Source organism: Trachurus trachurus (assembly GCF_905171665.1).
Source record: "Trachurus trachurus genome assembly, chromosome: 1".
NCBI classification, from domain to species: domain Eukaryota; kingdom Metazoa; phylum Chordata; class Actinopteri; order Carangiformes; family Carangidae; genus Trachurus; species Trachurus trachurus.
The window spans coordinates 27,575,354-27,603,118 of NC_139891.1; the positions used below are offsets into that span (position 1 = coordinate 27,575,354).

Sequence of the window (27,765 nt, forward strand, 5' to 3'; positions counted from 1 at the left end):
CTGTATAGTCAGATGAATTAAACAGTATAGGCGCTGATAGGCTTACCGTCCTCAAGTCTCAGCTCCACCTTCCAAACACAAGGATAACACATTATTAATAATAATGGCATGCAGTGCACTCTCTCTCTCTCACACAAACACATACTGATAATGGACCCCTCTGCCACAGTTGGCCTGGATCAAATCACTGGTATCACCAAAGGCATATGTACAGATACATTTTAATGATGGGTGTGAACTGATGTATTTAGAGCTGTCCACATGTGATTAGATGGATCACTAAGGACACATGTTACTGTAAAACCAGGTCTCAACAGGGCCAGATTAAAAGTTTTTAGCAAGAGTAACAAATACGTTGCTGTTTCAGACACCAGAATCTCCCTGCAGGAATAAATAAAGGTTTTGAATCTAATATACTGTATGTCAACAGGCTTTGATTGTGGTTGTTCATGTTACAACATAGGGCAATTACTCCAGGGTTGGTCTCGTACCCACAACCTCTAGCCAGTTGGTGGTCTTGGCCAGGATCTGGCAACACGTAATTAGGAAGGATCAGTAAAACAAAGCATAGCCTGAAAACTTTCAGCAATTTCAGAACAAGGGCTTGTCGTTTCTGTGATCCTGGTAGATGGCCTATTGAACCAGGGCTGCAGTGCAGTGTTGGGAGGCCAGACCACATAGATATACTGTAGGTGCAGGGAGTCAGTAAAGACTGACCTCTGGTCTGATTTGGTTGTCCAACGTGTTTTCAGATTGAATCTGTTAGAAGAAGAAGTAGTGGAAGACGATTTTACCCTAAAATCTGAAGAGTTTTGATTGTTGTTGCTTGGGTTTGGAAGTTTGTTTGGGTGTAGGAAAGGTTTAGTTGTATGTTGGTCTGCTACTGAGATTTTGCATTTAACTTTTCCACATTATAAACAAGTCAACTAACTAACAATTAGAATTGCACTACAACCTTATCAATTAAAGCAGAAGTAAGCGATCCGGTTGTTTTGGCTAACTTCTTGTCAGGGAGTTAGCAGTCCCCGCCCTCGTCCCTACGTCACCACATTCACGTGCATCACTTGGCTGCACACACAGAGAGGACCGTCCCTTTATGCCGTTCTCTCTCCTCATTGGATAAAGGTTGTAGGATACAAGAAAAGTTTTCTCCTCAACTTACAGCAGAGCAGAGTGACTGACAGACCCGTGTTTCGGACCAAACACTCTATAAATGATTGCTGTCGGAAGATACAACTATTTAAGACTTATATTAACACAAATATTCCGCTTACTTCTGCTTTAAATACAATTCCAAAATTGTCATAATAAGTATAAATAGCATTCATTCTACAGTATAGGATACAAGACCAAGGCCCTGGGTTAATATTGCCATACATAGGCAGGCTTTTCTTGAATTACAGAGTACACCTTGTGCTGCATCAAAGCCGCATCTCAAATTAAGTGCCCCTCAACTCAGTTGACCTCCCAGCACACCACCACTGCTGTGATTAGACCATCTGCCAGCGTCTGTTTCAGTTTATTTTTGACTTCCTTTTGGGGAGGAGGGATAGAATTGCTGAGTAAGGTGCTCAACTTACACATCTCATTTTACGTCCACAGCCAACTTATTCCTGGCATACAGTCAGCCAAGGGAGTAGATTTGATTTTGACATTGGTGGGGACACAAAAGTGCTCCAATTGGCAGCACTCCTGAAAGTAGATGTTTTTTGCATTTCCGATCATAATTTCACACTATGTAGAGCTGATCAAAAAAAAAAGAAAAAAAAGAAGAAAATCGACATATTTATAATGCATATCTGACTATCTAAAGAGAATACAAGAATTGAATGCATTCTGTAATGTTATAAGTTAAAGAAACTAATGAAAGACAAGGAGGCAACTGAGTTCTCAGTTACTCTGACTGAAGTGCAACTGTGCATCATCATGACTAACATATCCATCATTATTTAACCTCACCTGTGAATTTCCAGCCTCTCCTCCATCTCCTCCAGACTCTCCTTCTCTACCTCCTCCTGCCTCTCTACTGTCTGTCACCTGACAAAATATGTTGATGCATGACATATGAACAGATACATTAGGGAAACAATGATCATCAAATTTGATGGTACAGTTATTGCCTGAGGAAAAAAAACTTTTACTTTCACACAATTATTATGTGTAACTTATTCCCCTAAAAAATGGATGTATAAATTACATGAACACATGGAATCTGAGGTTTTATTGTATTTTCCCCATAAATGGTCTTTATTTTTGTTTTTTAAACAGTTGCTCCCTTTCACACAAAGAATACATGAAAATAATGATGATGATTCTGATTGCAGCCAAAAATTTCTGTATGGTCAGATGAATGAAACAGTAGGCGCTGATAGGCTTCCTGTCAGATACATTTTAATACTGGGTGTGAACCGATGTACTTAGAGCTGTCCACATGTGATTAGATAGATCACTAAACCAGGTCTCTTTTTTTTTTTTACCAACTAGAATGTTATGATATCACAGGAGTTGCCCTTTGACCTTTTGGATGTGTCATAATTTCACATTTGTGTGAAATTTTGTATCAATAACTCAAACAACTCTTGAATTAGGGGCAATCCTTGCCAGCCAGCAAAAAGTAAGTTTTGTGGCCAAGATCTAATCAGTTTATCCATGAGTCCAAGTGGTTTGCACCAAATTTGTGATTCGCTCAAGATGTTCCTCATACAGTATATCGCATCCACAAGAATGGGCAAGAAAACTTAATGCCCAGCAGACACAGGTGAGGGAGGGACTGAGAGAAATCTGTCTTGTCTGGTGACCTCGCAGTAAAACTCATACATCATATCCATCCAGCACCCAATAGCTTTACTCTGGATTATAAAGGAGGTAATCCACGATGGACCTCTCTCCAAACACAAAATAAATGTGGAATGTTTATGACAGGAAGAAGGACACAACCCCAGGAAAATTTAAGGCATGTCACAATATATTTCCAGAAGAAAAAACACATTTCTATATGATTTTGTTACTTGGATAGCAGCCAATCCACTGCTGGAGGCCTATCGTATGCCAAAACTGTGAGGAACAGGAAAGTGCACATGACTATAGAGGGGCAGGGGCTCAACATCAGAAAAGGGCAGAATGTGCGCGTAAATCGACCTTTGAAAGGCAGTGTCCCTTCTGGTAGTTGGCATCGTTTATGGTCGGAACTACGACGGTATCTGATCGTCTTCGAACCTCCGACTTTCATTCTTGATTAATGAAAACAACTTGGCAAATGCTTTCGCTTTTGTCTGATAGATAAATACTTTATTTATCCTGAAGGAAATTCAGTTTCTCAGCTGCACAATAAACAACATCATTCAACAGCAATACATTAATGCTTCAGGTTATCTCATGTATACTCTTCTATAATCATGTAATTATTGTATAATCATGTAAAAAAAAAACGATATTATTCCTCTTGATCATGTTATATTTACATTATACTATTTAATATGCATTTCTATACTCATGTTTATATATTCAGGATAAATGATTTTATGTAATTCTTTGTATAAACGCTGTATTGTTGGAATAATTGTTTGATTTAATGTGGACCCCAGGAAGAATAGTCTTCATCTTTATGAAGACTAATGGAGATCCAAAGAATACAATAAACAATAAACAATAAACATAAAATAGTAAAAATTTGTGCATTGAGAATAAATAAAAACAGTGACAATAAATAGCTCATGGTAATAAAAATGCAGGATTGCAGTGGAAAGTGCAAGTGCATATAACAATATATAGTCTGTCTTGCGCCGGTCCAAGAATTTCACCGTGCGCGCGGAGGCTCATGGGAAATGTAGTGTGAAAACACTTCCACTTTCCAAAAGTCCTTGTAGTCACTTTAACACAGACACAATGTAGACACAATTCATGACAAATCAGACATGATTGTAATTGGTCCAAACTCCCTCACCCAAACAGCTGCAGACTTTCACCTATCTCCTGCCGCAACCGTGGTATCATCTTCAACAGCAATCTCTCCTTTGCAAGTATTTCCTTCTTATTACAAGCTCAAAAAACTTGCTTTCACTGGCAGATTTATCTACTTATTTCAAATAAAAATTAGTTTGAAACAAGTGAAAATGACCTTAAAACAAGTTAGTTAGTTTAGTTTTAGTTTTAGTAAGTAGAAAGAGATTCGTTTTGACTAGAAATTAGTCTTTCTTGTATTTAAGCTCCACTGTGCTTCAACAACTTCCCAGGCAGACACATGAAGTAAGAACAGAGTTAAAATGGTAAATACACAAACACAAAACATAAAGATAAAGTAATGTAGTCTTTACTTTTATCCCTCAAGTAGGCCTACTAGTTCAACAAGAGAACTGTTGTTCTCATTCATTCACTTTCAGGCTGTTTTCACACTGGTGCAAAAAATGACACGTTGTTTAATTTTTCAGCTCATACATCTCGCGTTTACACACGTTCGTTTTTTCTCTGGTCCAAACCATGGATGTAGGTAGGCTACTATGGTCCAAACGCTGCTGTCAGAGCATCACGTTTCCATGACAACTGGCCGGAGAAAGATTTGTGGCACAGCAAGCAGCTCGAAACGGACCGTGAGCTCGTGAGCTCGACTGTAGCCCAACCGAGACCACGCGCTGCTCAGACTCACGTGCGTAAAGCCGACTGCAGTCCGACAGCGACCGACACGGTCCGCAGAGAGCAAAGTTGTATTTTTTTTTCGGTACTCACGGTACTGACAAACATGCAGGTATTCTTTGCGTGTCGGCATCGACTTGGTATAGTATCAGTTCTCGTGACAACCCTATAGTGGCAGGTGACTGGCCAGACACTCACCCTGCATACAGCCTTTCAGCACCACGGACAGCAGCCGAAGCTCCACGCCAACACTAATCTGACAGCCTGCCCTGACCTGGGCTCAAACCGCGACTCATCATGACTGACAGGTATCAAGGTGATTGGACAAATTATAATTTTCTCCTCCAAATACCAGCCACTCAGCGTCACCTTACCGACCCGCCCCAAGCTATTCCATTCACAAAAACAAACTGCAAAGCTGCTTTTTTTTTTCTTTTCTTTTTTTCCTCCTTCATGACGGCGTCTGGGCCCTGCGCCGGGGCCTGGCTGAAACTCTGATCCACGCCTTCATCGCATCCTGCCTCGAACAGCTACTGCAACAGCATCCTTTATGGTACCCCCCCTCCCTCCCTCCCTCTCTCCCTCTCTCCCTCCCATTACATCCCTCGTACTCTCCGCTCTTCTGATGCCACTCTCACTCTCACTGCCACTCAAGCACAGAACCTGGGGAGACAGAGCCTTCTCTGCTGCTGCCCCACCCTCTGGAATCCGAGACACCACTGCCCCCCCCCCCCCTCCACACACACACACACACCATATATATACTGTATATATGATACCATATCAACACACACACACACACACACACACACACACACACACACACACACACACACACACACACACACACACACACACACACACACACACACACACACACACACACACACACACACACACACACACACACACACACACACACACACACATACATACATATGTGTGTCTATATGTATATACTGTATAGGCTATTGTCGTATTTTTTTAAATCTGTATTCAAATGTTTTCTATGTTTTAATGAGTTTTCAATTTGTTCTATTTTACTTGTATTATCTGCTGTTTTTATTGTCTGTAAAGTGACTTGACTTTGAATACCCTGAAAAGTGCTCTATTAATAAAATGTATTATTATTATTATTATTATTATCAATCAATCAATCAATCAATCAATCAATCAATCAATCAATCAATCAATCAATCAATCAATCAATCAATCAATCAATCAATCAATCAATCAATCGCTGTGTTCCAAACATAACTTATGCAAATGCATTCTCATAAAAGGTAAGTAAAAGGTTGTAAACAAAAAGTGATATAAAATAAAACTATTTTTTAATCTTTAACTGTTATTACTGTCTCTGTTGTTGTTTCTATACCTGCCAGGCAAAAGCAGTCAGACAGTACAGACGATCAATCATCATTTTTAACATTTTTAACTCAGTACACATGAAAACAATGAATTATTATTCCCTTTTTTTAATCACTGTTCCTAATGAATTACCGTCCCAACATATGGAGAATCATGAACTATCCTTTTTTTTTTTCAATCAAGTTTTGTCATGAACTATTATTTTTCGTCATGAGCTCCTGCTTAACCCTAAGCCTTTTTATATACTACATATATATCATACTCAACATACTGTGGTGGACCGCAGAAATGGTCTTATAGCTGCTGAAAATTTAGAGGAACTTAGATCTGCTCTGGAACAGACAGAGAGAGGACGCAAGGTTGCTGAACAGGAGCTGGTGGATGACAGTGAGCGTGTTGGACTTCTGCACTCTCAGGTGATGATCATTAAAATCATTATAAAAGCAGGTGAGGTTTGATAATAAAAATATGAGGCATGTTATCACCTAAGTGACATTTCTCTTTAAACCTCTCTGAACACCAAGAAGAAACTTGAATCTGACCTGGTTCAGGTCCAGAGTGAAGTTGATGACAGCATTCAGGAAGCAAGAAATGCAGAGGACAAGGCAAAGAAGGCCATCACCGATGTAGGTTTAAATTTCATTTGCTCATCGTACTACTCCAGTTAAAATGTGTTTTTTATGAGACTTCTAACCCCTATTTTATATTCTCTAGGCTGCCATGATGGCTGAGGAGCTGAAGAAGGAGCAGGATACTAGCGCTTGTAATGATAACAGCAAATGCATATTTGCTTAGTGAATGTTGTTTCAACCTCCAGACAGCAGGGGGCGTTTTAGGCCAGTGAGTAGTTTAAGAGAGGGACATTGTTTGTTGATGTTCCCAGGAGATCCATGGTTGTAACCTGTCTGTGAGACCAGTCCGAAAGTAAACTACCTGCTTCTTCAAGTAAACGGTGTCGTCATTGTGAGCCCACACAATCAAAACAGTACAGCGCTCACCTGGAGAGGATGAAGAAGAACCTGGAGGTTGCTGTTAAGGACCTGCAGCACCGTCTGGATGAGGCTGAGAACCTGGCCATGAAGGGTTGCAAGAAGCAGCTCCAGAAACTCGAGTCTAGGGTACAACAGTCATGTTAATATTTTGCCAAAAACGATAGTAACGACATAAAAGACATTATTTTAAATATTGCATCCATTTTGCTTTTTTCTGAAGGTGCGTGAGCTGGAGACAGAGGTTGAGGCTGAGCAGAGACGTGGAGCAGATGCTGTTAAGGAGAGTGAAGGAGCTCAGCTATCAGGTAAAGCTGTAATCACATTTAACAAATACAGTACAAATCAGTGTCATATCAGTTTACTCCCATTAAAACATTTAAATCTATTTTTTGAATTACAGACCGAGGAGGACAAGAACAACGTTAACAGGCTGCAGGATCTGGTCGACAAGCTGCAGCTCAAGGTGAAGGCCTTAAGAGGCATGCTGAGGAAGTGGTAAGGGCAAAACACGTATTAAAAAGAATTCTGCAATGTGTCATATGTTAATGTATATTTGCTGGCCTTTTTGAATATTTAAACATTTTACATAATATTGTATTCCAGGAGGAGCAGGCCAATGTTCATCTGTCCAAGTGCAGGAAGATCCAGCATGTGCTGGAGGAGGCTGAGGAGTGTGCTGACATTGCTGAGTCCCAGGTCAACAAGCGCAGAGCCAAGAGCTGTGACTCTGGCAAGATAAATATAAAGTATTTTGGTAAAACTAACCAATAAAAAAAAAGAAAAAGTAAAGAGTAAAGCTTTATTATGTTCAATCATCTAATGTCATATCACTTATGCTGACACAATAAAGATCAAGCTATTGCTCTAATACTACTGTCTATCACTCGTATCTCGTAGCCAAATTGAGGATTAAAGATGCGGAAGAATAATAAAAAGAAACAGTATGATTTCAATAGGGTCCTTCATTGGCGCTCTGGCCCTAATAAACAGTGCAATTTCAAAAGGGTCCTCGTCGAGGACGACACTGTCATCCGCTTGGGCCCTAATAATAGTATGTTGTTTTATTAGGTGACAGTTTGAGGTAAAAATGTGTGTGTGAGTAGTTTTTCAAGTGCAGTGCAAGTTTAACACTATTGAATGTGACACTGAAAAATAAGATTGCTCAACTGCCAGAGTGAGTGAGGCTGACCTTCACAGTCCAGTGATATGCATGACCCAGAAATGGACTTGAGTGTTAATAGCTTGACATTTGAGTGTAAATACCACAGACCTATCCCTTACGCTTAATCAGGAGCAATATTTTTCATAGTTTATTTCTTGCTAAACTATTACATCTCAATTATTTTAATGGTTGACTAATATGTTTTAAAAGAAAATTCATCAGTTGTCTGGTTGTATGTCACACTTAATAATTTGAATTAATTAATTAATTAAATAATTACATATCATATTAATTAATTAATTAAATAAATATCATATTAAATAATAAAACATCAATTAAATAATACACTTTAATTGAATTTGCTAAAATCATCTGAAATCACCTGGAATCATTGTATTGACAGTCAATAAAACTGCATAACATTAAAATTACTAGTTTGGGTTGGGATTATCACAAATTCAGGATCTGCCTTTGCTGGTGAAACACAAGATGGATGTACTAGCAACAAATGCAAAACTCATGTAACCATCTGCTGTAGACCTTGCCATATTTGGTATGTGTTCTGTTTTTAACTTCTGCTTTATAAGCAAAACACATTCAATGCAAGGAGTGAGTGAGGAGTGTGGTAGAGGACCTAACTTATGTTTGTGCTGTAAAACTGTAATGAAATACACTAACAATTCAGACCACAAGAGATATAAGGGTTCTGTTACACATTATGGGTATCAGAGATCAACAGTTTTTAATGAAGTAAACATTTTTGTATCAACATCTTTGACATAGCCTGGGTGTTTTTAACTTCTGCCTTGTGAGCAGAACACATTCAAAGCAAGGATCCAAATTAAGCCTGGGCGTGTGGTGCACTGGTGGCCGACCAACTCACTCATGTTTGTAGTGTAAAACTCTTCAATTCTGTCTTCAATTCTCTCTTTAATTAATTAAACATTCTTATATTAATATCCATTTCCCACAATGACTCTTGGTGACACAGGTTAATGTGTGTGTGTGTGTGTGTGTGTGGGTGGGTGGATGCATATGGTAGTGGGGGGAAAAGGGGACCTGACTACCCAGGGCCTGAGTAGGGAGCGGGCCCATGAAAATCCTGAAATTATTATTTTTGTGTGATGTTTTTATTTCGAATGAATTGGGCCCTCCAATTAATTGGTGTCGTAATTTATTTCAAATATATCAACTGAGAGAATGAACTCTGTGTCACAGTCCTCCCAACATATTGGACATTCTGGGGGCCCCGTCTTGGAGGCGCAAAATGGTTTAGTCCGCCCATAGACAGCGAGCTAGCACTGTGCCTAAATGTCTTGATCAAAAGCAAATATTTTACACTTGATGAACTTAATTAATTGATCAAAGAGATCCCATACAGATGGACAGACAAGTCTGATGCACCACAAGCAGTTCTGTTCCATTGACTTTTGCTGCAAGAAAATCTGTTGGTGGGAATGCCCATGAAAATTGGGCTTTGCTTCGCCTCCTTCCCCTGATAATTGTAGAAAGAATACCAGAGAGAGAACCCTCATGGCTCGTCCTTCTGAACCTTAGTTAAAGCTTTAGTGTGTAACTTCTACGTGTCTGTAAATATCCAAGCCACTGCAAGAGGCGATGATACAACGCTGATTAAGCCGTTCGGCTCCTCTAACACCTCACTGTATTTTTCAGTATTTGTTCTTTTTGTATCTGGTGTCTTTGGCGACATTCCCGCGCTGGCGCACAGGAAGTAATGGTGCGTGGTGAAGTAATGGTGCGTTCCAGGCAACCTCGTGTTTTTGTCGGAACGAAGTTACGAGTTTGACGGCCGTTATAGTGCACTTTCACAGGTAACAGGTCGGGAAAACACGGGTTGCCTGGAATGCTACAAAGTCGTAAGTCGTGACTTTAAAGCAGAAGTAAGCGATCCGGTCGTTTGGGCTAATGCTGCGTTCCAGGCAGGCTTTTGAAACCGTAAATTACAGCTTCAAGTCACGACTTACGACTTTGTAGCGTTCCAGGCAACCTACTCGTGTTTTTCCGACCTGTTTTACCTGTGAAAGTCACTATAACGGGCACTCGTAACTTCCGACCCGTGAACTCGTACCAGATCGAACTGGTACGACTTCACAGGTCGGAAAAACACGAGTTACGGGCTGCCCTGAACGCACCATAACTTCTTGTCAGCCGACGGAGTTAGCAGCCCCCGCCCTCGTCGGAGCAGAGCGCTGCTAGAAGCAACATTGCAGAGAACGCGAAGAAGCGACCAAGAGGTTCAGAAGTGGATCCTACTAAAAAGAAAAAGCCTTCCTGTTTGGCAGAAGGTCTGTTGGCAAAGAAAGAGACAAACGGTAGAGGTGGGGAGGGGAGGGGCGGGTTACACCGGGCCATACGCCATTTTGAGGTGCCGGCCATATCGTTGTAATAACGCAGAAGTCTTCTAGGGGGCGATAGAAGTTACACACTATGGGCCCTAGTTTCCTAGACCAGACGCAGGTGCCAACGGGGTGTGTCCAGACGCCTCTTGCAAGATTGGTGCACAGCGCAGTCCAATGCAGGCCAGTGCAGGCACTCCCCTCGTCCCTCCTACCGGCGCAAACGGCAAAGAGGGGGGAGACAAGGCGGGAGTGGGAAAGGAGGAGGAGAGAAAGACGTGAAGTGGGATTAACACAGCTGATTCAGATCTTCACCAATCAAATTAGCTCCTCTCCTCACCTTTAAATGCGCCGCGGGCGATGCGCGCTGCAAGTTTGTCATTTTATACTTCGACATGGACAGAGGAGACAGCGACGCCAGAGGCCGAACCTCTCCCAGGGGGAAACAGGTGTTTTGGTCCATGAGGTCCGTGCTCAGAGTGGCCGAATAGTGAGTTTACTAATGTCCTTGACATGCAGTCATCTACCCTCACAGTCCTGCTATTGGGACAGCCGCAGCTGCTTTTTAGTGCCAGTTCGTCCCTGCTGTGTTAATTCAGAGTTTCGAGTTTCCATTACGCGTGCCAACATCTGACGTCAGATGTGACGGGACAATCTATACAGTTGCATTAAATAGTGGTTATTGTGGTTATTTATTGCAATGAAATGTGCCTGAAACTGTGGAAACCTGCCTGTGAGGTCTTGGTGACGTGTGTGCACTGCGCACCGGGCAGCCAAACTTCCACTGCACCGGCTGCGCTTGCCGTGCGCTGAGAGTAGACCAGGTTTGAGGTGCCGAGCTTTCAGCGCACCCTCGGCGGGGCGTTTTCACATGAAACTTCCACTGCGCCAAGCTGAATCTGTGACACCTCCCCCTGCTGCGCCGCCACACCCATCTTGGCGCAGCGCGATCTACCAATCTGCCAAACTGACCGTGAGCCAGGCTGTGCTAGTCGAAACTTGCACTGCACCAGCTACGCCACCTGCGCTGCGCCACGAAACTAGGGCCCTATAGCTTTAAGTCTGTATGAGCAGGAGAAAAGACAAGTTCAACTACGTCCTTTCTCCTTCTCATACAGACTTAACTGTTTGTTACCTTGAAAGCAAGATCTCTGAGCATCGACAGATTCATGGAGACTTTCCCTCAGGAAAGACTAATTCCAAAGCATCAAATTGCCCTAAAGGGATGGTTAAGAGGGACTTTTTAGCTTGAGATTGAAGATTGTTTTATATACCTTGTCTTTTGTAACTGTGTATTGAAATATTTTTAATATTCTTAATTTCATTATCGTTACTGTACCTTGAAAATGTCCCCCCACCCCAACTTCTCAGTGTGGAGGCATGCACTCACAGACACGCACGGACACACACACTCACACAGGGACCACAATAGAAATAAGCTGTCAGCTTTTTTGTGTTTTTATCCCTTTGGCAGGAGTTGTGTCGATGTATGTTTCTTTTTAAACATTGTCTGTTGTCAATAAATATCTCAATCAATCAATTTTCTAGAGAATTACCCGCAGCTGATGAAGGCTTTTGGTCTGCTTGTGTCGCTTCGGACAATGCGGTTTGAAGCCAAGTACAGCTTTTTTAAGCATGTGGTCAGGCATACCCACAGCAAATTCTGTTGTCTCTTGCAGTAAAGCATCAGTTAATGGTTGCACACCATCTACACGGTGGTACAGTTGTTCCACCGTCTCTCAAGGCAAAAAAAATAAATAAAACTGTCAATGGTGGATTTGACTGTGTTGCGGGAAGACATAAAAAAAGCACTGCATATAAAAGTCCCCAGCGTGTCATTCGTCCAGATGGCAACCGCAGTGTGTTGCAGTGGCACCAGTTACTCCACTGGAATGATCTTGGCGCACGGTTCAACCGGTTGTCTTCTAGATTTTGTGGAGTTGATTCAGATTGCTGTTGTAAATGGGAAGATTGGGTTCATTGTTTAAATTAGGGCTGTCAGACGATAAATTTTTTTAATCGCGATTAATCAAATTTTTTCCATAGTTAAAGGTACAACAATATGTAAGAAATCTAAAGCAACTGGCTGTAAAATCATCCTAATATGTCACAGAGACTGTTCATATAACATACTGAACTCACCAACAACAATAGTACAGCCAGAATATTTGGATTAAAATATTTCAGCCTCCGGGTTGCCAGTTAAGCTTCCACTGAGCTGCAACTACAGCTGTACGGCTGGAAGATGAAACGAGATCGCAAAATTATTATTATCGGTTATTATGGTCATATATCCTTGATATCACACGGTAAATAAGCGGCTTGTCTCTCTGCCGTTTGATACACAGCTTGCTGTTGTGAGCATAGCCTGGTTAGTTTGAGCTGCTGCTAAAGCTAAAGCTAATGGGAAGGATTACAAAGTGAAAGTTAGAAAAGAGGGAGGAAATGTGGCGAAATAGAGACGATGGTAAATGAAATGATTGTGAATGTGTGGAGCGGTTCATGAGATGAGTCAGGTTGCCTGTCTGGAGTCATTCCTATGTTCCCACAGCCCTATGTTGCCACATTTCTAACATTGTTTTTCACTGAAAAGTAGGCCCTGTGTTCCCACATCCCTATGTTCCCACAGCCCTATGTTCCCACAGGGGGGCAACCGCCATTCCGACATCCCACCAGTCCGACATAGGCCTCTAATTGTCTAAATAGCAACACTTCATTTTCTATCAAACGTCCCATTATTCCGACAATTCCTGCGTCCTATTGTCGGAATGACAGTATTTTTGTTCTTTTAAAAAAAAAATATCCTGCCTTTCCGACAATTCCTTTAATAGCGTATTTTTCCCCAAAAATATTTTGCACTGGTTGGGCTTAGGCAATGAAGAAAGGAGTTGGTTAAGTTTAGTAAAAAGACCAGGTAGAGGCTAGACAGGCCACATAGATCGAGAGAGTCCAGAGAAGTAGGAGCGAATCACCTGAGTAACGCACATTTCTTTATATAAAGCCTTGTCGGAATGGTGGGATGTCTAAATGGTGGGATGTCGGACTAGTGGGATGTCGGAATGACGGGATGTCAGAATGACAGCATGTATCCGTTCCCACAGCCCTATGTTCCCACATTTCTAACCTTTTTCCCACTGAAAATTAGGCCCTATGTTCCCATAACATCACACCCATAGACATCTTTCCACATCTAGCAGAGCATCCGCCAATTGATAAATCTCAAATGTGGGAACATAGGGCTGTAACATAAGGCTGTGAGAACATAGGGCTGTGGGAACATAGGGCTGTGGGAACATAAGGCAGTGGGAACATAAGGCTGTGGGAACATAGGGCTGTGGGAACATAAGGCTGTGGGAACATAGGGCTATGGGAACATAAGGCTGTGGGAACATAGGGCTGAGGGAACATGAGGCTGTGGGAACATAGGGCTGTGGGAACATAGGCATGGACCCGCCTGTCTCCGGTCACCGTGTGACAGAGCAGAGGTTAGTGCGTCGCTGTCTGGCAACCTTGAGTCTGGGGGATAGGGGACGGGAAACAACGCGCTGCTGTGTTTTGAATTTGACTGCAGCAACAATTTTGGCCACATTCTTACATATCGCTCCTTTAACTCACGATTAATCTCTATATTAAATTTAATTCCCCTCCTGACCACTATATGGCGACAGTTTTTATCTCAGCTCTTTCCTTGGACCGTAGTGGCCTTGCTAACAGTGTTTCCCAGTTAAGCATAGAGTGTAAAAAAAAGTTAAGGCCCGCCACAGTCTCTCACAGAAAAAAAAAAAAAAAAAAAGTTTTGTCAGGTTGAGAGGCTGACTGGCAGAGATGAGAGATGGTGAAACGCTAGCATGATTATTAAAAAAACACCATCTCTCATCTCTGCCCGCACATAGCCACAGGTACACATACAGACACGGGCGTCCGCTAATTGCTCAGCTGCAGCGCTGTATCCCCCCCCCCGTCGGATAGTCCAACCAATGAGGCCCTGGGGTAAGATGCCCCTTTTCAAGATTTTACATTTTGTTTTATAATAACAAAGTTGTAGTCTGGTGTGATTTGATTACCCTCTAAATGTGTTAATTTAGGCATACTTGTTGTGTACATTATGTTGATTATTTATGTTTTCAGAGAAAATGGACATGGTTCTTAAAGGGCAACTTCGGTTTTTTTCAACCTGGGCCCTGTTTTCATATGTTTTTCTGTAGATGTGAGTGATGGATAATATTTTTTTTGAGGTGGCTCCAGTATTGAGCCGGGCAGGCAACCTGCAGCCCAGCTGATGCTCTTGCATGGGGCAAGTGGCTCCCGTCAAAGTTCGCCGTAAACGAGCATTTTTTTCAAACTGACAGGCTCAGATAGTTACAATGAATGTCCGACAACATACTAGAAAGGAGAAATTAACGTATTCAGGGTTTTTTCTGGCCAAAATTTGGGTTGAGGCGGCCGCAGGGATACGTATCTCTCCCTCCGGTCAAACGCCCCGTCCTGATCCACATCCACTGCAAAGTAAAGGTGCCGCCAGCTGTAATAGTGTAACATCCGCGTTTTTACAGCTGATTTTAGGATGAAACTCTGAACATAAATAATAAATTACCATGGAGATCTATCCGGGTTAAACAGCCACCTTTGTAGCACAGGAGAGCCCGGCTCGCTACAGTAGCTGCAGCTCTCCGTCTCCGTCTCCTTCTCTCTCTAGAAGAGACTGTGCCGGTGGGGTGTGTTTACACTCAGCACCAGGTTTGAACGGAGCGGAGTCTATGAGCCCCAATGAGCCCCGCCCCCGCAGGCACACAAGCAAGCCGCGCATCAACGGCATCTTGCGGTCTGGCCCGGAGCTGAAATCAAACACACCCCTCCTGCTGCGGTCGAGTTGAACCAGTTGAAAACAGCGCCGCTGAGCTTCCATACCGTAGCCTACATTGAGTTTCAATCAAGATTCCAGCGCAGCGGCAGACAATTTCAGCGAGGCCGTGCCGACCACAGGGTCTGGTATGTTGTCGGACATTCATTGTAACTATCTGAGCCTGTCAATTTGAAAAAAATGCCTGTTTATACCGCGAACTTTGACGGGAGCCACTTGCCCCATGTAAGAGCGTTAGCTGGGCTGCAGGCTGCCTGCCGGGCTCAATACTGGAGCCACCTCAATAAAAGTGTTATCCATCACTCACATATACAGAAAAACATAGGAAAACAGGGCCCAGGTTGAAAAAAACCGAAGTTGCCCTTTAAGGGGGGCAACTTACCCTGCTTTACCCTATATTTAAAAATTAAATATAATATGAAGTGATATAGGCCTAGTACTAAAATTGCCAAAACCGTTTGGACTATACTGTTTGTTAAGTCTATAAAACGAATAATTGAACAAACATTACTATTTCTGTGTGCACGTTTTTGTTATTAGTCAGGGCTGCCAACTCTCACGCATTCGCCGTGAGACTCACGCATTTGATTGGCTTCACACGCTCTCACGCCACACCTCTGATTTCTCACGCACGTGGTGCTGTGGCTCTCAAATAACTCTCTGATTGAGAAATAAAAAACTCTCTGATTGTTGTCCCCGTGTTGATTGGACGGCTGCTGAAGCACTCAGGTCAAAGCGTGAGAGTACTAGCCAATCACAGCGCAGTAGAGGCGGGAGGTGACGTTCACAACAACGGCACCATGTCTGAAGAGCCTGGTGATGCGAGGCTAGCAGCACCGTGCGACGTGTAGCGTCAAGGCAACACTGACATGAAGCTCTGAAGTCCTGGCTGCTCCTGGCGTCAAGCTGGAGTTCTAACGAGCCTGAATATTAAAAACCGATCCGACCCGTCCTGCCCCCGATGCGGATCGAAAAAATTTGACCTACATTCTCGGACCGACGTGACCCGTTGAAAACTCAAATCTATCTCCATGCACACTTGGAAACCAAACAGCTAGGCAGCCCATGGAGAGAGAGACAGCACAGCAACAGGTGTGTGTGTTGTAATAATGTATGTACATCACGTGTGTGTGTGTGTGTGTGTGTGTGTGTGTTTGTGTGTGTGTGTGTGTGTGGCCCACGCGCGCGTGTGCATGTCTGCGTGTGTGTGTCTCACTCTGAGGCCCTGTCCACACGAATACGCGGCTTCACTGAATCCGATCTTTTTGTTAATCATTTTGAAAAAAATCTCCGTAAATACGGCATCGTTTCCAGAAATGTCTGCGTCCACACGGATCCACTGAAAACTACCCAAAACGCCGTAGTACATACTCCAGGCGTGTGTGGAGCGTGTGTGGCACTGTAGCGCTGCCACACATAAACACTTAAGACAGAGAAGAAGACGGGAAGTCCCCGCTGAAATTCAATAGAAGAAGTCCCCCGCTGTATTCAAACTCAAACATGGGATTAAATGTTGACAGGGAGTCGTGTCAGAGTAAATATGACGACGTGATGATTAAACAGACTTCGATTCAGCTGCAGTGTCTGAACGACCCGTCACCCGACGGTAGTCGGCCGTTGTTGTTGTTATGTTACGTCCATAGACTGTGTAGCCTGCTGTAGTGGTGTGTGTCTCAGGTTACACAGGGTTCTTACGGATCCTTAAAAAGTCTTAAAAGGCATTGAATTCATTAATCTAAAAACAAGGCCTTAATTGGCAGTAAAATGTCTTAAATCAATTTTTCAAAGGTCTTAAAAATGTTAACATTTGGTAAGTGTGATTTTATGATTATAATTAGTCTCAAATCTCAAAATAATTGGTAACATTCTGACATAGAGAAGTTAGTGGCGGCCGTCACCGCTAAATTTCTCACCGCCACCAGCTCTCAAATCAGTTCCTTTTTTTCCCCCAATCATTCATGTAGCAGTCACTTTACCTTGGACCACATAGGAAAGTGGGTAAAATTGTCCCTAACCCTATGTAATAGATGTGGTGATGTTTTTTTGTTTTTTTTTGCATTTGTGTTATTTATTAGTCGGTCTTAAATTTCATTTCAAGCGGCATTAAAAACATCTTAAAAAGTCTTAAATTTAAGTTAGCTTAAGCTGTAGGAACCCTGTTACAGGTAGAGCGGTGGGGGGTGTGACATCATCGTTTCAGAAAAAATCCGTATTGGCCGTCCAGAAGAAAACGCTGGGGCGGCGTTTTCAAATTTTCCCACTCTGGAACCCGTTTTCAAAAAATACCGTTTTCACCCCCCGAAAACGCCGTATCCGTGTGGACGCGAGGCCAATCCGATAAAGTATTTATCCGGATTTGAAAAAAACGGATTTGTGTAGACGGGGATGAGATGTGTAGACTAATGTTTATTATAGAGGAAAAACACACATTTCAGGACCCTGACTTGTATCAGATGCTGTAGGCTATATAGGCTGAAAATATAATCACAGAAGGCTAAAAATCATTTTTTATCACACAGGACATTTCTGTTATAATTATTCAGCAGTGTTAAGCTCAAGCATGTGGGTGGGAGCATTTCATTTATTAATATCTGACAGTACAGCTATTGAGATACAGATGAGAATAGGGCAGTAAAGGTGGAAAAGGAAAGTGTGGCCCGAAAGGCCCATGGTGAAGCAGAGGAAACGGCCTTTGAAAGGCTGGTCCAGGCTAAAAGATTCTTTAGGAATGTAAACAATTAATCGACTATCGATTAATTGTCGATAAGAATTTAATCGATTAAATGAAATTAATTGCAATCAATCGATCCTTTTCAATGGGAGTTTTACTGTGAAATGTAAACAAGCAAAGCCGACATAATGTAGCGGATCTCTGTGTAAACGTGTGCAGCGCACTGCAGCACACAAGCTATATTTCAAGCTTGTTTGTAGAGGAAGCTCCCAGCACTGCTCTTCCTGGTCTGTCCAAATCTTGCGCGATTTGCGCCGGCATCAGTGCAAATTGCGCGAGATTTGGACGAAGAAAAGTGAGCCCCGTTCGCTACCTTCATATGGACATGCACTGCTGCACGGACCCCCCTGTAACTCCAAGAAGGCACAGATGACTCTGAAACTTCTCCCAACCCTTAGTCGACATGAGGGTGAGTAGATCATGAGTGAAATTTGAATTTTGGGTGAACTATCCCTTTAACTGTATCCATGTTTGTATTTTTACTGCAGTCTTATTCAAGTTACATGGTATCAATGTTCACAAAAATAAAAAATAAAATAAAATGTCACACTGTTCAACTTCACGTTCAAGAATTTAAACCAACTCCTGGCTGGCTCGCCAAGTTTATGTAGCGCCTTTAGCCTGATTGGAAGAACACACTATGACACCTCCAATCTCTCTAGGTTCGGAGAGCTGGTAATAGTTATTCAAACACGATACCATGAAGTTAACAGTTGACAGTTTATTGCCACAGGTAGGTAATATTTTTGCAGTGCATGAAATAAAAGATACAGAAAATAAAAAAGCTCTTTCAAAAAGGTTGAAAAAATAATAAAAGAAAAGAAAAAAAAGTTCAAAAGAAAGTGTCCCTCCTTCTTTATAGAAGGTCAGAGTTCAGTTCAGTTCTGTGTTTTATGTGTGTAATGTTCTGTTCATATGGTTACTACCTGGGTAGATTTTTGTGTTATGTTCGACGACTTTCCCTTAATAAACAGAAGATTTATCAAGATACTGCCTGAGGATTAATCACTAATCTATGTGGTTTTTATCATGTTACATACCCCGGTTCGTCAGCTTGTTTACGTGCGGGTGCTCTGGTCAGTAGCTCGGCTCTGATGTAAGATGGCGCTCGGCACAGACTGAGATCATGCTCGGCTCAGAGTGAGATCACGTTGAATGGTCATGACACTGAGCACGGGGCGATGCGCCATCATGTGGTGGGGCTAAGGTACTACATTCAAATCAGATAAATTGGTTTAGTAACCATGTGGGTTAAGTTTAGTCCGACTTTGCTGATGTGAGATGTTACCTGCTTCATTATCAGGTTTGACTGATGAGTCTACTGTGAACGTAGTGGTCACTAGGGATGCAACGGTTCTCGGTAAAATACCGAACCGTTCGGTACGGCCTGCACGGTGCAATACACTCTTGGACCGTGGTATTTCAGATTCAGCTTGCATCAGCTCTTACTGCTTTACAGGCAGCTGTGCCGTGTATGTGTGTGCCTGGCCGTTTAAGGCGAAAGCCTGCCCCCGCGAGTTGATGTCCAATCACTGTTGAGCCTCCACACACTCACAGTGACTCCCCCCCTGCAACTGAAAGTGCAGCTCACACACAGAAGAGGGAAAAAAAGAAAAGAAAACAAACAGGCGGCAGCACGAGCGGTCGCTGATCGCAATCGCGGGGGAAATTAATTAGTTATTAGCGCGATTTAGCACATTTAGCTTTTATCAGAGTTCCAGCACAACTCTGTCCATGCACACTGCACGTGTGGTCGCGTATCCGCGTGCCAGCGCGCGATAGAAAGACGATGTCCAGCAGGAGGAGTTGACTGACAGGGATGAGGGAAACTCAGTGAAATTTTTTCGATCCGCATCGGGGGCAGGACGTGTCGGATCGGTTTTTAATATTCAGGCTCGTTAGAACTCCAGCTTGACGCCAGGAGCAGCCAGGACTTGAGCTGGACTCAGTGTTTTCCGTTTCAGAGAGCAGGATCAGCGTAATGCTGAGTCAGTCGCTACGGCAACATGTTCTGTCGCAAACCTGCTCCCTGGCAGGTTGATGATGGCTTCTTGTGCTCACGGTGAACGCGCCTCCCTCAGGCTCAACTTACTCTGGGTTGATTGAACTAATTCTGATCAGCTGTTCTGAAACCGAAAACTCAGGCTGTATTAGAAACCGCATACTATACTGCTAGTACGTACTGATTTGGCCAAAATGTAGTATGTAGTATGCAGTATGCGAACAAAAGCAAAATCTGCAGTATGCGAAAAGTTCCCGGATGTCATACTGATTCGGAAAATATCTCCAGTATGCATCTGACCAGACTACATCGCGTACTGTATCCCACAATGCAATGCTCCCCTGACGTCCTAACCGTAACCAAAGATGGTAGTGTAGCCGTGTACCGTAACTATAGTTTAATAAAATAAAACTTAATGCAGACTGATCGGTTCATTGTAAAATATTTATTTATTTTTTGTAAATGTGGTGATTTCTGTACGTAACGTTAGGCTCCAGAGCCCCGAGGCAGCGCTACACAAGAAGCTTCACTTTAACACACAAGATTAGAAGCTTCACTACATTTAAACAAAATAATGCTACTGCCACAATTGAGATTTCATCAATGAGACCAACATTTATCTCCCAAAAATACTTTAACCAGCCGGTGGTAAACCTCTAAAAACCTGTGGGTAAGTTAATTAGCGACCGTTTTAACTCTGATTAAAGACCACGCGCTAGTGGACATATGGCGACTAACACACCCAAAAGAGAAAGATTTTACATTCTATTCAGTACCCCACAATTCATATTCGAGATTGGATTATTTCCTGGTGAATAAGCCTTGGGTGGACAACACACTGTCCTGTAATATAGGTAGTCGTCATATTTCTGATCACAGTCCAGTAGAACTTGCCGTCCTTCTTCCCCCAAAACCTAAGCAGCGCTTTAACTGGCGCTTATATGGCAGTACTCTGCAGGGGAGCGTGCCTATGTTCCCACAGCCCTATGTTCCCACAGCCCTATGTTCCCACGGCCCTATGTTCCCACAGTTCTAAGGTTGTCCTCAAAATTAGGCCCTATGTTCCCACTGGACTCTCTCTACCTATCTGGACTCTATCTATCTGGCCTGTCTAGCCTCTACCGGGTCTTTTTACTAAACTTAACCAACTCTTTTCTCCATTGCCTAAACCCAACCAATGGTGGGACCAAAGGGCTGTGGGAACATAGGGCCTAATTTTCAGTGACAACAAAAGTTAGAAATGTGGGAACATAAGGCTGTGGGAACATAGGGCTGTGGGAACATAGGAATGACCCCCTCTGCAGGATGAGGAACTGCGTAGATTCATTGGTACTGAAATTGACAACTACCTTGAAACTAATATGGGGTCAGTATCTTCTCCAAGTATTTTGTGGGAGGCTTTAAAAGTTTATATAAGAGGGCAGATGGGATTCCAATCTCGGAGAAAAAAACAGAGAAAAGAGAACCAATTGAAACTTGAAGCCCTTTTAAAAGTAGCTGAGACTGACTTGTACAAGAACCCCACATCAGAGAACATCAGGAGAGTGTCCAGTCTCAAGTTTCAACTCAATTCTCTGTATACCACTGAAGTGGAATTTGCACTTTTCAGGACACAAGCCAAATTTTATGAAGATGGAGAGAGAGCCTCTAAACTAGCATCCAGACTTAAAAAGGTTAAAACCCGCAACATAATTATTGCGGTGAAAGATAAATCTGGCAACCAAATTTCTAATGAAATGCAGATAAATGATATTTATATGGAATATTTTGAGCAACTCTACCAATCTGAAATAACAACCTCAAATTATGACAGCACTAATCAAAAGGCTGAGCTATTCCTCAATAATATTAATATTCCTGCTATTGCTGATGAAGATAATAAGAAGCTAGGTGAGGAAATTAATAGAGCTATCAGCCAAATGGCTGCTGGAAAATCACCTGGTATTGATGGACTACCACAAGAATTTTATTTAGCATTTCAAAATAAGCTCACCCCTCTGTTGCTATCTTATTATAAGGAAGTCATCAAAAATGGCTGTTTCTCTCCATCTTCAAATACAGCATCAATAATATTAATCCCTAATGTGGTGGGGGCGATAAACTAAAGGATGCTGGGGAGTTACACCAACAACGCCACCTTAGGACTTGCACCTAAAGAATTTACTCTTTTTCAAACTTTACTTTCTCAGAGCACAGGTCGGTACACAAATGAATGCAGGCATGGTTTATAGAAAGTTTAACAAGTTTTATTTAGTCACAAATGGGAACATTAATTTATTTAAGTTACTTATCTTCTGTAAAAACAATTATAGTTATTTTTTATTTCCAAAGAGCACAATATTAATCTGTACCACAGACTCAGCTTAAGTTGAGACTGAGGAAATAACTGAGCTGAGGTCCTGCACAGCAAACAAAGAGAAAAGAAACCAAACAAAATATCTTATATACACAAAAACAAACTCAAATCAACACAAAAGAAAACAAAACCCATAATGCTACATGCATAACTTTTGCAGGTCCTCAAAGCTGTGCTACTTCCCGCTAACCACAATAAGTTACGTTTTATGCATGAAAATATCCACGGCAACCAAACTCGAGCCGGACATAAATATAGCATGAAATGGTAACAGAACAAACCTTGTGCCCCTTATTAGCCAGGTGCTAGGGCGTTTCATGTGGGTTAGGCACACTTTGCTTGCTTTTAGCATTGAAGACACTCTTTTAGCCTTGCAGACAGACTTTTCCTTCTGCCGGTAAACTCCGAAGCACCGGAAGTACGAGGTCTCGGCGAGACGCTTTCAAAATAAGAGCACTGAATATCCGTCTGCTTAATGTATAAAAAATAAAAGCCTGGCTTTAAAGAATGTTACTAAGTAAACATAAAAACACATTTATAAAAAATACTATGCTCATATTAAAGGTCATTTACACTCCCACCAAATCATTACTGGTTTTTCCATCCCCTTATTAGATGTAAAGCATGAATGATTTCTAAACCATGTGACCTTTAACCTTTAGTGCTTGAGTCAAAAATGTCCATAAACTCTTCATACTGTAAAGGATAGGTTGTGGAGTGAAGGGGGTGATTAAACAGTCTCTAGGAGCAGGATCAGCTTCTGCACTGGACGTTCAACGATGGATGGCTTGCCAGAACGCTGTCCCTCCTTTCCCATCTTCTGATCTCCTACACGAATCTTCACTCTCCTCACTAGTCCATCTTTTTTTTTTTTTTTTAAGTATATTTTTTTGGCTTTTTGCTTTTTTATTTGATAGTGATGACAGTAGAGATAGACAGGAAATGGGGAGGCAGAGAGAGGGGGAATGACACGCAGGAAAGGTCTGCCCGACGCGGGATACGAACCGGGGACGCCTGCGGCGAGGACTGTAGCCTCTACATGGGACGGCCGCTCTACCCACTGCGCCACGCACCGCCCCACTAGTCCATCTTTATCAGTCACTGTCTCTACAACTTTAGCCAATTTCCACTCGTTGCGAGGTTGATCTTCTGTCTTTTCCATCACGATGTCACCGACTTTGAGGTTTCTCCTTGGGGTATGCCAGCGTTGTCTGGTGGCGATGTTGTACACATACTCTCTTCTCCACCGGCCCCAGAACTGCTCTGCAAGGTACTGAACACGGCGCCACCTCTTACGAGCATACATATCCTCTCTGATGAATCTGCCAGGAGGTGGTAAGGCTGCAGTGGGTTTCATGGTGAGTAGGTGATTGGGCGTTAGCGGCTCTGGACTATCTGGATCATTTAAGTTGTCAACAGTGAGTGGACGACTGTTCACAATAGCTGCTGCCTCATAAAAGAATGTCCGTAGAGAGGCATCGTCCAGCCTGCCTGATGAGGGTGAAAGAGTTAAACGAAGAACATTCCTCACCGTTCGGATCTGTCTCTCCCATACGCCCCCAGCATGGCTTGCATGCGGAGCGTTCATGCTGAAGTCACACTGTTTCCCAGCCAAAAACGTAGTCAGACGATCAGCATCCAATTGCTTGAGAGCTTCATTCAGTTCATTTTTAGCTCCAACGAAGTTCGTTCCTTGGTCACATTTTATGTCACGTACTGCTCCTCTTATTGCAATGAAACAACGAAGTCCATTTATGAAAGCATCTGTCGACATGTCGTCTAACATTTCAATGTGGATAGCTCGACAGCAAAGGCAGGTGAAAAGCAGTCCGTATCTCTTTTGTACCTTGCGTCCTTGTTTGGTGAAAAACGGACCGAAACAGTCCATTCCACAATAGGTGAAAGGTGGTGATGGATCCACACGCTCAGATGGCAAATCTGCCATTCGCTGCTCCTCTGTGAATCTTCTGAGTTTTCGACATGTAACACATTGATGCAGATGCGTTGCCACAGCTCTGTTGATTCCTGGAATCCAGAATCCATTTGATCTGATCTCATTAATAGTCAAGCCTTTTCCTTGATGTTGGACTTTCTCGTGACAGTGAGCAATTATTGCCTTGGTGATGGGATGACTCTTTGGTATGATCACTGGATGCTTCAGTGAGGTAGGGAGTGATGCATTTTTCAGTCTTCCTCCCACCTTGAGGAGTCCATCCTGATCAAGAAAAGCATCCATCTGAAACAGTTTACTCTGAGAGGGAAGTTGAGTTACCTTACTGAGCAACTTTAACTCTTCTGGATATGCGTGTCTCTGTAAGTCTCTTATGATGATGCAGCGTGCGTCTTCTCGTTCTTGGACGGTGCTGTGGTCTGTTGACTTATCATGTCTGACACGACGAATGAGACGAGCGACAGCCTGAGTTGCTTTTGACCACGAAGAAAACTTTGACAGGCGGTCTGAGAGACTCAGCTGTTCCTGTGTCTGTGTGTTTAGAGTCTGAATCCTCTTGACTTCAGGATCTCTAATCTGTATTTCTGCGCTAACATCTGTAGCTAGAGGTATCTCTTTCTCCCATAGAAACTGAGGTCCTTTGAACCAGCTTGATGTGAGAATCTCACTTACGCTTGATCCCCTAGATGCGATGTCTGCGGGGTTATCAGGTTTTTTCGAGTGATACACTCCGTGGTGAGGAATGTAACACTTCTCTCCTTCCTTCCCTTGATCCTGAACTTCCTCTGCCTCACCCTTTTCAATGATTTCATTCATAAACTTCACATAATGTTCTTTGTACTTGTCATCCTTCGCCAGCTTTCTTTTAAGGTGACTGAGCCGTACCATCGCCAGTTGTTTGTTGTCAGGGAGATAGGGTCTCTCTTTAAAGGGGAGTGGCATCTCGTAATGTCCATGAATGTTCCTCTTGATCCTTTCCTTTAACACATCCAGGAAGCGGATGTCATCCTGAGACACAGTCTTTCCGTCCTTATTGGCATCTTTAAAGTCAGACTCGAGAACCCTGAGTGCCTCAGCTGGGGTCACTGGAGGAAGCTCTCTGACTGAAACTCTGTGACACATGTTGGTGATGCTTGGTGAGTTGTGGTGAGGTGAACAGCCTACGACACTCCACCCCAAATCCGTCTGAACTGCATATGGTTCGCTATCTCCTCCAAGGATTACCTGCCGTGGTGCCAGTGCCCTTGAGCAATTGTAGCCGATCAGCAGACCGACTTCACATTCCAGCTGTGGTGGGATTTCATCTGCTATTTTTATGAGATGATTCCAGTTCCGTGCCGTGTCACAGGTAGGAATGTGTGTTCGATTCACTGGTATACAGTCCTTGGTGTAAGCAGGGGGGAGATCAATGTGGATAGCAGAGCAGTAACCTCTCACTCTCAAACCTGACACTCTTTGACTATGCATTAATGCATCCTTTCCTGTCATGGTTGTTAGTTTCAGTCTTACAGGATGAGTTTCAGTCTGTAAACTATTGCTGACTTCTTGGTCAATGAAGACTGTATCGCTTTGGGTATCAAGCAGCGCATAAACAAGTCTTTCCGTACCTGGATTGCTGACAGAAGAAACCCACACTGGCACTATCATTGAAGTGTTGGTAGATGGCTCCTTAGTTGCCACACTGAGAGCCAATGTGGTTGCTGTTTCCTCTGTGTTACTTTGATCTGAGACTGACGTGGGCTTGGCCTTGGTGTAGGTGTCATCATGGAGAAGCGTAGGATGTCTTGCTTTACATTTGTCGCATGAATGTCTATTGCGGCAGTCCTTGGCGTTATGGCCCGTCCTCAAGCAGCCATAGCAAAGCTTCTTTTCTTTCACATATTTCCGTCGTTCCTCCAGAGCTTTCCCTTTAAACTCAGGACAGCGATGAAGTTGATGTTTACTGTCTTGACAAAACACACATGGTGGCTTTAAACCTGTTCTTAACTGTCCTTGTGTTTCATTCTCTGTAACTGTCTGTGTGTGATAAACACTGGATTTACATTTCTTTTCTTTCAGATGACGTGATGAGTTAGCCTCTGATGAGTGGAGAGCGTGGAATGAAGTAATAGGATTACATGCAATTTCTGCCTCCGTTACAATGAAGAAGACAAACTCCTGGAAGCTGGGAAACTCCTGGTCAACTCTCATGACTTGAGTGACCTTGCGGTTCCACTGTGATGCTGCCCAATCAGGTAGCTTTTGGACCAATTTCTGGTTTTCTTCACAATCGTTCAAAATGTCCAGACCTTTGACATAAGGCATGGCTTCCAGACATGAGTGTAAGAAATCAGCGAATGCTCTAAGTCCCTCAGCATCTCTTGGATGGACCTTTGGCCAGTTTGTTAGTTTTTCCCTGAATGCCTTTTGTATAACAAACGGCTGACCATACCTGTGGTTGAGACGGTTCCATCCATCTTTGTAGGCGTCATCATCATTTCTATAAAATATGCCATCAAGTGTCTTTCGAGCTGGACCTCCTACATATTTTTTCAAATAATGTAATTTGTCAGCTGAAGCAATGTTCTTTTGTCTATGAGGGATGTGAAGGAAGCCTTCCACTCAATGAACTGGATAGGGTCACCAGTAAATACAGACGGTTCTGGCATTGGGAGCCTGTTCAGAGCTATGCTATCTTGGACTGCCTGAGCCAGATAACTTACATCTGTCCTTGCAGGTGATGCTGTCACTGTGATATCAGTGGGCTGCTGGATGAGAGCTGAAGGACACACAAACTGATGTTCTCTCGTTCTCATCTGATCTACAGAATGAACACTTGCTTCCTGCATTACTTCCTGATCATAAGTTGTGAACCTAGCTCGTGCAGCTTTAATGTCCTTCTCTGCCTTTAATCTTTCCAACTCACGTTTTTGAGCTTCAAGTTCTTTCCTTTGTTGTCCCTCTAGGAGTTGCATCTTTTCTTTTTGTTTCTCCTCTAAGACTTGAATCTTTTCTTTTTGTTTCTCCTCCTTCAATAACACTTCATACTCTGCTTCCTTTGCTGCTAATTCTGCTGCAGCGTCTGCTCTTTTTGCTGCTATAACAGAGTGTTGACTTGAACCTTTACTTGAGTGTTGACTTGGAGGTGAAGCTGTGGATCCGTAGATGGAGTGAGCATAGTCTCTGTTAAGAAGCTCATGAAGACGCTGCTTTACTGCTTCACTATCAAATTCTTCATCTATGCCTGATATCCTTTCAAGAGCAATTTTAACAATGTCCCTTGTAACTGCCTCACAGGCATCAATACGACGTCTTGTCTCATTAGATGGAGTGAGGTGAGCTCTGATGTCTATGTACAGGTTTATAACACAGTTTTT

At 42.9% G+C, this 27,765-nt stretch overlaps 1 protein-coding gene across 9 annotated transcripts in view; it reads right to left on the reverse strand.

Moving 5' to 3' along the window:
* LOC310993105 (perforin-1-like) overlaps nt 1-5,152 on the reverse strand; it is a 113,424-nt gene extending 108,272 nt beyond the window's left edge. For 3 of the 9 annotated variants that reach the window (XM_083981375.1, XM_083981404.1, XM_083981393.1), the window contains exon 1: nt 4,828-5,058. The gene's annotated coding sequence lies outside the window, so the exon portion shown is untranslated. Of the gene's footprint in view, nt 1-46; nt 74-1,959; nt 2,002-4,827 lie in introns of those variants that run through there. The other 6 variants (XM_083981397.1, XM_083981378.1, XM_083981394.1 and 3 more) reach the window with 4 other exon arrangements.
* Between the last annotated feature and the right edge of the window lie 22,613 nt (nt 5,153-27,765).